This window comes from Gossypium hirsutum, chromosome A01 (assembly GCF_007990345.1).
Source record: "Gossypium hirsutum isolate 1008001.06 chromosome A01, Gossypium_hirsutum_v2.1, whole genome shotgun sequence".
NCBI classification, from domain to species: Eukaryota; Viridiplantae; Streptophyta; class Magnoliopsida; order Malvales; family Malvaceae; genus Gossypium; species Gossypium hirsutum.
Genome location: NC_053424.1, coordinates 99473275 through 99485830, shown reverse-complemented (window position 1 = coordinate 99485830; position 12556 = coordinate 99473275). Strand labels below are relative to the sequence as shown.

At 37.9% G+C, this 12556-nt stretch overlaps 1 non-coding gene across 1 annotated transcript; it reads left to right on the top strand.

The window, feature by feature from the left end:
- The first annotated feature begins 373 nt into the window (after nt 1-373).
- LOC121206770 (small nucleolar RNA R71) lies at nt 374-479 on the top strand. The gene has a single exon (XR_005901948.1). It is a non-coding gene; the product is annotated as a small nucleolar RNA R71 (small nucleolar RNA).
- The last annotated feature ends 12077 nt before the right edge of the window (nt 480-12556 follow it).

Genomic DNA, 12556 nt, shown 5'->3' with positions numbered 1-12556 from the left:
ATATTGGACTTGTTCTTCCTCGATGCTAGGGTTAAAGGGTTGATATTCTATGCATGCTCCTCTTCTATTCGAATCGCACCTCATCACTGGATATACCTGAGTAGAACCACACAAACCGTCAATCTTTTTATTTAAGAGTTCTACTTAGTTAGATAGCATAGAAACAGCAACGAGGTTGAAAACATCTGCTACTTTTGTCGGCTTTGTCCTCATAACTTGCCACTGATAGTTATTCAGTGACATCTCTTCAATAAGTTCGTAAGCTGCTTCAGGTGTCTTATTACTGATAGTTCCACCCGCGGCTGCATCAATCATTTGCCGAGTCGAGGGGTTCAGGCCATTGTGAAACATTTGGACTTGTAGCCAGAGTTATAACCCATGGTGAGGGCATCTTTGCAAAAGGTCCTTGTATCTCTCCCATGCATCCTAGAGTGTTTCTAAATCCATTACACAAAAGAGGAGATATCATTACGTAATTTGGCTGTTTTTGTCGGCCGAAAATATTTTAAAAATTTTTCGGTCATCTATTCCCAAGTTGTGATTGATCCTGGCAATGAGTTCAACCACTGTTTAGCCTTATTTCTCAATGAAAAGGGAAACAACCGAAGGCGAATGGCGTCATCAGAAACGCAATTAATTTTAAAAATGTCGCAAAACTCTAAGAAATTTGCCAATGGAGCGTTGGGATCCTCGTCTTGCAAACCATAAAATTGAACAAACTGTTGGATCATTTGAACGGTGTTAGGTTTCAGTTCAAAATTATTTGCAGCAACAGCAGGCCTAACTATGCTCGATTCAGTCCTGTTAAATTAGGTTTAGCATAATCATACATAGTGCGTGGAGCAGGATTCTGATTTACTGGATCAGCAGCAATCGCATGAGGTAGCGGATTTTCTTGGTCTTCAGCCATCTCCTCAGTTGTGGTTGAAGTGTCATCCTCTTGCTCGTCCTCTGTGTATCTTAGGCCTCGATTTCTTTCTCTTTGGTTTTTGCGAACTGTGCGGTCGATCTCACCGTCAAAAAGTAGTGGTCCTGGCGGGTTTCTTCTGGTCATAAACTAGAAAAACTTGTCAGAAGAAAATAAATGAAAAACTAGAAAAGAAAATAAAAATTTAAATTGCAATAAAAGTAAAATGGCTAAAGTAATAAAAATCGAGTCTTCCTGATATCCTAGTTCCCCAACAACGGCGCCAAAACCTTGATGCTTGATACTCGTGGCATGTTTTAAAATTTAAAAATGAATCGTTCTTGAGACTAACTTATTATCAAGATTAAGGCAAGTGTAGCTATCAAACAGTAGTATAGTTCAACAAGACCGGATTGTCGAACCCAAAGGAACCACGAGTACTAGTATTTACTTCCTTTTTATTATCTAGCCTAAAAATCAAGAGGTTTCATTATCTAAACTAATTATTAAACTAAGAATGCACATAAATAAAATTTGGGAAAATACTTTTTAGAAAATTCGATTGATTAAGACAACACCTAAGGAAAAATCCACCTAGACTTCACTTGTTATTTGGCTCTTAATCAGACGACTTATTCATTTCACTTAATCTGTAGAAATACCTAAGTTCTATTATTATCTATCTCGAGACTAATAACGTCTAACCCTAGGTTGAATAATTGAAATCTCTTTCTAATTAACACCCTAGAATTACATTAACTCGATCTATGGATTCCCTTATTAGGTTTCACCCTAACCCGGTAAAATCTTGTCACCCTATCTCTAGGCGCGCAATCAACTCCGCTTAATTACGACAAATTTACTCTTAGACAGGGTCTATTCCTCCTTTGAATAAGAATGTTAACTTGAATCAATATCCTGAAATATTAAAACAAGAATTAAGAACACATAATTAAGAACAAATTAAATATTTATCATACAATTCAGATAATAATAACATGATCCATCTTAGGTTTCATTCCCCACAGACTAGTCGGCCCCACACGGCCCCTTTCGGCCCAACATGGACCAAAATGGCCTAAGCCCATGAAATCGCTCATGGTGGCATTTACGATCAAACACCCATGTTTATGCATTCGAATTACCACACGAGCGGGCACATACCCGTGTGGCGTCAATGGTCACATTTTTTGGCTTTTGTCGATGTATGATTTGGACAGTTTCTACACACCTTCTTTGCGAAAAGGCGCAGAAGCCCAGGAGAACCAAACCTATATCCAATCAAGACACTCTGTCAGTCCTTTAATCAATAGGGTTAATCACCCTCTTTTAACACTTAACCCGAAATAAAATTGATACTTGTCTTGATTGAACGAGTGTGGTTTAGCCCGCTTAAACCGCTGACTAAGGCTGATAACAAACTCCTTGACGGATATCTGTGTTACAAGTGGACTTTATTAATCGTGATTGTTTATACACATGGCTTAAATTATAGGTTAGCTTACAGAAACACAAAACCCAAAAACTCAGGTTGAACACGATGACAAGAATAGAGTTACCTCCGATCGAATGATGAGAGAAAGGTTTTGAATGCTTCATAACACTTATAAACCCCTTCATTCCCCGAGAAGTTGGTAATAAGAGAAGAAAAGAGGAGAAAAGCCAAAAGGGCCGGAGCAAAATAGGGACTTACCACACGATATTCAACAAACGCATGCTTGTTGGAGGGAGAGAGGAAAAACGGAGAAGGGAAGGTGGTAGAGAAGCAAGAAAGATTGCTCAAAATCGAAAGCAAGAGAGAGGGGAAAAGAAGCAATATTCGGCAACAATTGACCAAAAGGGGTAGAGGAAGAAGAGCAAGGCCAGAAGAAAAAATACAACACTAAATCACTTCAACAATTTCGGCCAAGGTTTGAGAAAGTAGAGGAGAGATGAGAATCGATTAGACAAGGGTATGTAGAGGGAAAACAAAGCCAACAACCGAAATGAACCTAAATGATACTCGAAGTAAGCCAAAAACAAAGGATATTATTCACACCCACTAGCGCAATTCGTCCCCAAAGAAACTGACAGAAAACGAGGTAGAGAGTAAAGTACCTAAACCAAAACTGAAATCTTCCTAAAGCCAAATTCAATCAGCACCTAGAATCCCCATTTGGCACAAGACCCACTCCCCCTTCAACTACCTATGATCTTCTCCCCATATCCCTCCACAAATTCGGCTACCTCACACTTCCAAGTCCCACATTTTCCTCCTAAAATCAGTCCACCATCATCTCATCAACCACCAAATTCAAACTCTACCCAACTACGCAGTGTTTCAGTCAACCCCAAGTTCCCACACGACAAGAGTAGCAAAATAAAACACCTTTGCGCATAGCAGGACTCAAACTCAAGACCTTAAGTAACAATGCCATGCCACTTGTCCCTTAGACTGACAAACCCTTTCTGTTATAAAACGCTCACATTTATTTAAGAACCTACTGACTAGAGACAGGGCTTATTCATATAAAAAACAAAACTTTTGCACAAGTCAGGGCTTGAACCTAAGACTTCTCAGACACTTCCTAGAATACTTAACCACTGAAATAGATACACAGTTGTGTCACAACCATACAAAAATAATTACTAAAGATTTAGGGTGTTACAACTCTACCCCCCAAAAAGAAAATTTCAGCCTCGAAATTTACTTGGTCAAAACATAAGAGGGTATTGTTGTCACATTGTTTCCTCGGGTACCCACGTGGCTTCTTCTGAGCTGTGATTACGCCAAAGTACCTTAACCAATGTGATAGACTTCTTCCTCAAGACCTTAACATCCCGGTCTAGAATCTGAACCGGTTCATCCTTAAAGGTCAGATCTGGCCTAACCTCAATCTCTCCAGTCAAGATAATATACGCAGGATCAGAATGGTAGCGTCTCAACATAGAGACGTCAAACACATCATGAATTCAATATAACTCTAGAGGTAACTCTAGCTGATAAGCAACCGGTCCCACATGTTTCAATATGCGGTAAGGCCCAATGGACCTAGGGCTCAACTTGCCCTTCCGTCCAATCCTCAATACCTTCTTCTAGGGTGAGACATTGAGAAAGGTGATGTCCCCCTCAGACTATTCAATCTCCTTACATTTCTGATCCGCATACGACTTCTGTCTATTAGATGCTACTTTTAGTTGATCCCAAATTAGTTTAACTTTATCCTCAGTATCAAAAACTAACTCAGGGCCCAGAACTCGCCGCTCGCCCAACTCAGTCCAACAAGAGGGAGTATGACACCTACGAACATGTAATGCCTCGAAAGGTGCCACCTGTATGCTAGATTGGTAGCTATTATTATACGCAAACTCCGCTAATGGTAAGTAGTCCTCCAAACTACCTCGGTAATCTATCACATAACTCCTCAACATGTCATCTAGTATCTAAATCACCCTCTCTGACTGAACATCTGTCTGAGGATGGTATGCAATACTGAAATCCAACCTTGTACCTAATGCTTCATGTAGCTTCATCAAGATCCAAAACATGAAGCGAGGATCTCTATTAGATATTATGGAAACCGATACCCCATGCAGTCTCACTATCTCAGACACATATAGTTTAGCAAGCTTCTGTAAAGAGTAATCAGTACGGACTGGTATGAAATGAGCAGATTTGGTCAGTCGATCTACGATGACCCATACTGAATCCTTCTTAGTAGGCGTTAGGGGCAGCCCACTAATGAAGTCCATAGTCACTATTTCCCACTTCCAAACAGGAATCTTAACTTGTTGAAGTAACCCAGTACGTAACTGATGTTCAGCCTTAACTTGCTGGCATGTCAAACATTTACCCACAAAATCAGTAACTTTACGCTTAAGACCTGGCCACCAATACATCTCACAAAGGTCTCGGTACATCTTATTCCCATCAGGATGCATAGCATAAGGACTACTGTGTGTCTCGTAGTATAGACTGCCTCAAATCAGTATCCTTTAGTACGCAGACTCTCTCACGGAAACAGAGTACCCCTTCATTATTTAGTCCAAAATCTAATGTTTCTCCACACTAAATCTATCAGAATCGAGGACCCAGTGACTCATCCTCCAGTTGTTTACCCTTAACCTGCTCAATCCACATCAGTTTAACCTGAAGCTCAGCTAACAAGCCACCATCATCAAATAAGCTGAGACGAGCAAACATCACCCTCAGATCAGTCATAGCCCTACAGCTCAGTGCGTTGGCCACCACATTGGCCTTACCAGAATGGTATTCGATCGTACAGTCATAGTCTTTGGCAGCTCAATTCATGTATGCTGCCTAAGATTTAACTTCTTCTGAGTGAGGAGATACTTGAGGCTCTTGTGATCTGTGTAAATGATACATTTCTCACCGTACAGGCAATGCCTTCAAATTTTCAGTTCAAACACCACCGCAGCCAACTCCAAATCATGCGTGAGATAATTCACCTCACGAGTCTTAAGCTGGAAAGATGTATATGCAACCACCTTACCCTCTTGCATCAACACACATCCCAACCCAACATGTGATGCATCACTGTAAACGGTGAACTCTTTCCTAGATTCTGGCTGTATTAAAATAGGGGCCTCAGTTAGAACTTTCTTAAGCCTCTCAAAACTCTCCTACTGTGCATCAATCCAGTTAAACAACACACCCTTACACAATAACTTAGTCAAAGGTGCAGCAATCAATGAAAACCCTTCAACAAATCATCTATAATACCCTGCTAGTCCCAGAAAACTACAAATCTCAGATATAGTCTTAGGTGGCTTCCAATCCAGAACAGCTTCAACTTTTCGAGGATCAACCCTAATCCCCTCCGCAGATACAACATGGCCCAGAAATGTTACCTTTCGTAACTAGAACTCACACTTACTAAACTTGGTGTACAGTTGTTTCTCCCTCAGAATCTGTAGAACAACTCGAAGATGTGCGTCATGTTCATCTTCATTCCTCGAATACACCAGGATATCATCGATAAAAATCACTATGAACTGATCCAGATAGGGCTGGAACACTCAGTTCATCAGATCTATAAAAGCTGTTGGTGCATTCGTCAGTCCAAACGACATCACTAGGAACTCGTAATGACCATAACGAGTCCTAAACGTTGTCTTATGTACATCAGCCACTTTAACTCTTAATTGACGGTACCCCGATCGGAGATCAATCTTAGAGAAAACAAATGCTCCACGAAACTAGTCGAATAAATCATCAATCCACGAAAGGGGGTACTTGTTCTTAACAGTCAATTTATTCAATTGTTAGTAATCGATGCACATACGCATGGATCCATCCTTCTTTTTCACAAATAAAATCAGTGGTCCCCACAGAGACACACTAGGGCGGATGAACCCTCGATCCATTAACTTTTGTATTTGAGGTTTAAGCTCCACAAGCTCCTTCGGTGCCATTCTATAAGGGGTGATGGACATTAGAGATGTGCTAGGTATTAGTTCAATCCCAAATTCAACTTCACGGTTTGGAGGTAACCCAGGTAGCTCATTGGGAAAAACATCCAGAAAGTCCTTTACTGTTATGATATCTTTAACAGAAGAAACCTAAGAATCAAAAACACCGATGTAGGCTAGACATGCCTCACAACCCTTACGAACCGATTTCTCAGCCCTAAGTGTAAAAATCACATTTGACAAATAATTTCGACCCTCCCAATTATAATTACCTCATCGCCCTCCGTAGTTTTCAGTACCATCCGTTTAGTAGGACAATCCAAGTTCACTTGATGCTTAACCAGCCAGTCTATACCCAGTATTAAGTCAAATTCTCCAAAAGGGAATTCCATCAAATCTGCCAAAAATATGGTTCCTTGAACCTCCAAAGGTACATCTGTGAACAATTTATTTACCCTCACTGATTGGCCTAATGCACTCAACATAGTAACCTCACTCGTAGTGCTTTCAATCATTAAACCCAAGGTCATAGATACAGTACATGCTATATAGGAATGAATAAATCCAACATCAATCAGTGCAATATAAGGTACATTATTGATAAAGAACGTACCCGTGATAACATCTGGGGCATCTCTATCCTCTTAGCGACGTGCAGCATAAACCAGAGCTGGCTGCCTCGCCTCAGTATGACTAGCACCTCTGCCCGGTGCCCTCTGTCCATGACCCACACCATTACCACCTCTAGCCTAATCACAACCTCTCGGTGGCTACTGAACACTCCTCAGCGGTAGAACAGTACCCACACTAGTAGCTTGCATCTGATCGGCCCTCCGTGGAGAATCTCTAATACGGTGCTCCAATGATCCGCACCTAAAACATGCCCCAATTTGGAAAAGGCCACTTTTGAGGGCTCTTAGGCATCCCAAAGCCTATAAATACACCTTAGAGGAGGAAAGAAAAGGGAGGCGCAGAAGAGGGAGTAAGGAATTACTCCAAGAAAGCCGATTGATCAGTCTCAGAAGTCGGGTTCACCATCAAGATTGAAGATCTCTCCTCAATTTCCCTTCAGAAGTTTTGGGTTTTCTTTATGTTTTGTATTCGTTATTCTTTTGAGATGTTTTTCTTTTTAGTTATGAACTAAATCCCCTAAATACCTAAAGGGAATGAAACCTAAGACGAATCTTGTTATTATTTTCTGAATTGTATGATAAATATTTAACTTGTTCTTAATTATGTGTTCTTAATTCTTGTTTTGATATCCTAGGATACTGATTCCAGATAAGCTCTTATTCAGAGGAGGAATAGACCCTGTCTAAGAGTACATTTGTCATAATTAAGCGAAGTTGTTTGCGCACCTAGACATAGGGTGACAAGATTTTTCCAGATTAGGGTGAAACCTAATAAGGGGATCCATAGATCGAGTTAATGCAACCCTAGGGTGTTAATTAGAGAAAAGTCTCAATTATTCAATCTAGGGATTAGACATTATTAGTCTTGAATAGGGATAATAACATAACTTAGGGATCTCTACGGACCAAGTTAAATGAATAAATCGTTCGATTCGGAGCCAGTCGCCGGAGACCGTCGCCGGAGTCGAGCATGAGACATTACTAAACTTATTTTAGCATTTAAACAATTTCAAACAATTCTTGTAGTAAACTATCCATTCGCGTCACAGTCGCTAAAAAATCATATCTCGAGTTATAAAACTTGAAATCCAATTCTATATATTTTCCCTAAAACTAGACTTATATATCTACTTATTAATTTTTTTCTAGAATTTTTGGTTAGGCCAATTAGTACAGTTTATTAGTTAAAGTTTCCCCTGTTTCAGGGTTCGGCTACTCTAACCCTTGTGCACTATGAATCAAATTTATTTCTATATAGAAATCCAATGACTATGCTGCTTGTTTCACTTGAAACTATACTCAATAAGGAATCCATACATATAAAGAGTGAGTCCTAATTATTTTCACGAATTATGGTGAATTTCTAAAGTTAGAACAGTGAATCCAGAAATTACTCAGGCCCTGTTTCACCAAAACATAAATATCTCATAAAGTACAACTCTTTTACCTATTTTGTTTCTTCCACATGAAAATAGATTCATAAAGCCTCAATTACATATTTTATTCATCATCTAATTTTATTTCTACTATTTTTAGTGAATTTTCAAATTCACGTCATTGCTGCTGTATGACACTATTCTATAGCCAATTTCACCATTTTATGGTTTTCCATGGATTAGATAATACATTAAGCATACATAACACTAAATATAAATTTTGATTAGCCATTCTAATAGCTAATCATCAACAAGCATTTCTACATCACTCATTCACCATATCATAAGATTATATATACAAAAGGATTATAATGATATACATGCTATACTAACACAATCAAAATAACATGAGCGTGCATAGAGGTACACGACTGTGGGATAAGCAAACCGCGCCAAACACGGCCGTACGACACGATCATGTAGCCACACGGGCATGCCAGAAGGCCGTGTGACGACATCTCAATTCGTGACGAACACAGATGGGACACGATCCACATAGGCGTGTGCACCGGCCGTGCCACTTGAAAATTTTAATTATTTGTCTTATTTTACCTTATTTTATTTTATTTTTCTTTTATTAAGTTTTTAAGATTCATTTGTTTTTTTAAACGCGACTTATCTTTACCGCTCCTATCAGATTATTCCCTTAACTCTCCTTTTATCATTCAGAATCATGCTTGCCCTCCAGCTTTATTTCCAATACTCGGTCTCGCCAATCCAAGAATATCATCCATTCTTAATTCAGGAAGTTTCACTTTTCTCCCTATCTTATTTTTATATTCTAATATCTACCTTTGTACATTGAGGGCAATATACATCTTAGGTGTGGGGGGTATTTATTTCATTATCAGAAAAATCCCTGAATGACTACCTGGTGCTCTTAAAAAGCTTTCATATCATATGTAGGATAAATTTGTATTGATTTATGATTTTTATTGATGTATCTTGAATTAAACATAGGCATTTATGCATTGATTTTTTAAACTTTAAGACATTAGAGAATCAAGCATGATAAGTTGATTTTTAAGAATTTAAAATTATAGGTTGTTTCCCCAAGTCTAGGTATTACTTTGAATTGGAATTCACGAGTTTAAACATAAAAAATCCATAATTTTTGTGAGATTTTTGAGCCTTTTGAGCATCTATTAATTCTTTCATGCTCACTTTTATTATTTCTTTGAGTGCGTCAATATCGATGTGTTATTATAGAACTTGCCTGATTATGCATGTCAAGACCACAATATTTGATTTGATATGTCAATATGATATGGCACTTAGGATTAACCCACTCAGGCCATGAAAAGCCTACCTCCATGATTAACCCTTAGTAAAACCCTTGGAGCCTAACAAGCCATTCCTTGTATTACCCTCAATATCAACCCTTAACCCATTATTGTTGAAATCCCCTAAATTAATTTGATCCCTATTTTTTTCGAGATTTAAGTTGAGTAAATTGCTTAACTATGTCTTGTTTGTAATAAGTTAGTCTATGTTATTTAACTTGTTCTTAAAAAAAAAAGAAACTATGTATAAACATTAGTAATTCCATATTCTGAGAAGAAGTTTTGTTGTACGCAAGTGATATTAACTCTTTTTCTAGTTAAGCAATTTTTCAATTCGATCTCGATTCTAACCATTTTGTTCAGCTTGTGACCACACCCTCTAACCAAGCGTCGTTACAACCTTCTAAAGACCTTTTGATTGATGTTTCATCTCAATTTATAGTGGTGGAGATTTGATTTTCATGCAAGCCTATGGTACTGACTTGTCATTATTGACTATTGAGTGCTTCATTTATTGTCCTTAAAACACCTCAAGTCATTTTAGTGAATCTGTAGTGAGGATGTGAACCTCTGTGATATTTTGAATCAAAGGTAATTACATAGATGAGGGGAGACACCTATGTTTGCATGATTAAATACTCAACTTGGAATGTTTGAAACTTTTATGTTCTTTTAGTTGAATTCTCAATGTATGATTACATATGGATTATTTTGAGATGTTATCGATAGAAATTATTGATTGAGAAGAATTTATTCTGATTATGATTTGAGAATTTTGCTTGAGGACAAGTAAATGCTTAAGTGTGGGGGTATTTGATAAACTGTAATTTATACATATTTGTACCCCATGTTAAATGCATTTTATGGATGATTTCCCATTAGAGTTGGTGAATTTGATGATCCTAATGCTTTAATTTCATGTTTTATACTTAAAAGAGCATAGGAGAGCAAAAGGAACGAAAAATAGACCAAAAACGGAGAAAATGGGCCAAAGTACGAAATCAACACGGCCTGGACTTCCTCACACGAGCAGCCCACACGGTCGTGTCCATTTGGTAGAATCCAAGCACGACTCACACGGGTAGAACACATGCCCGTGCCATTCTAACAGGCTCGAACACGGCCTGAAATTATCACACACGGGCGTGTCCCTGTCGAGCCCAAGTTGAGTCCAATTCGAAAAAGGCCGCTTTTGAGGGCTCTTAGGCATCCTAAAGCCTATAAATACACCCTAGAGGAGGAAAGAAAAGGGAGACATAGAAGAGAGAGTAAGGAATTACTGCAAGGAAGCCGGGTTCTCCATCAAGACTGAAGATCTCTCCTCAATTTCCCTTCAGGAGTTTTAGGTTTTCTTTATGTTTTGTATTCGTTATTCTTCTGAGATGTTTTCCTTTTTAGTTATGAAGTAAATCCCCTAAATACCTAAGGGGAATGAAACCTAAGACGAATCTTGATATAATTTTCTGAATTGTATGATAAATATTTAACTTGTTCTAAATTATGTGTTCTTAATTCTTGTTTTGATATCCCAAGATACTAATTCAAGATAAGCTCTTATTCAGAGGAGGAATAGACCCTGTCTAAGCGTACATTTTTCATAATTAAGCAGAGTTGTTTGCGCACCTAGACATAGGGTGACAAGATTTTGCCGGGTTAAGGTGAAACCTAATAAGGGGATCCATAGATCGAGTTAATGCAACCCTAGGGTGTTAATTAGAGAAAAGTCTCAATTATTCAATCTAGGGATTAGACATTATTAGTCTTGAATAGGGATAATAACATAACTTAGGGATCTCTAGGAATCAAGTTAAATGAATAACTCGTCCGATTCGGAGCCAGAATAACAAGTATAGTCTAGGTGGATTTTTCCTTAGGTATTGTCTTAATTCAATCGATTTTCCCAAAAGCAATTCCCCAATCCCATTCTCTGTGAATTCTTAATTTAGATAATTAGTTAGTTAAAACAAAAACCTCTTTATTCTTAGGCTAGATATTAAAAAGACAGTCATTACTAGTACTTTTAGTTCCCTTGGGTTCGACAATCTGGTCTAGCTAAAACTATACTACTGTTCGATACGTACACTTGCCTACATCGCGATAATAGTTAGTTTCAAGAATGATTAATTATAAATATTTAAAACCTATCACAAAATCACGCGATCACAAGGGTTGAAATTGCATGAATTGCATTTTACGAGGCTAGGGACTAATTTGTAAAAAGGTGAAAAGTATAGGGGCAAAATAGTAATTTTACCATTACATGAAATTTGGGTGGAGTTGATTAGAAATATGATTAAATGAGTTAAATTTCATTATGTAGATCAAGAAAAGCAACATTCGGAGCTAAATTAGGAAAAATATAAAGTGGTGGAATAAATATTCGTATTCTCCGTTAGAGTTTGAGGTAAGTTCATATAAATAAATTATGCATTTATATGTTTTGATTGAAATATATGTATGTGAATCGTTTAATTTTTATGTATAATTATTGAATGCATAACCGCAATGTATGAAGAATAACGAGCCTCGTTTGAATGTTAGAAATTCGTAGGATACAAATGACATGTTATTAGGGTTACTATTTTGGTTGATATCCTGCATGTGTTGTGGACTCACCATAGCTCATATGAGCTTACCGTTTTGTAGCTCGTAGGACCTTACTGATATTTAGCTCAAAGGAGCTTATCGTTTATCGCTCGTATGAGCCTATATGTATAAGAATTGATATATTATAGTTCAGTACACCTCATGTGTACTATCTACGTATCTAACGAGATTCTAAGTGGTCCAACGGGCATAGTGTTATTATCAGATTATATAAGTTCAATAGGAACTAGTACATGTATTTACATGGAAATAGTTTATATATATATGACATATGGATAT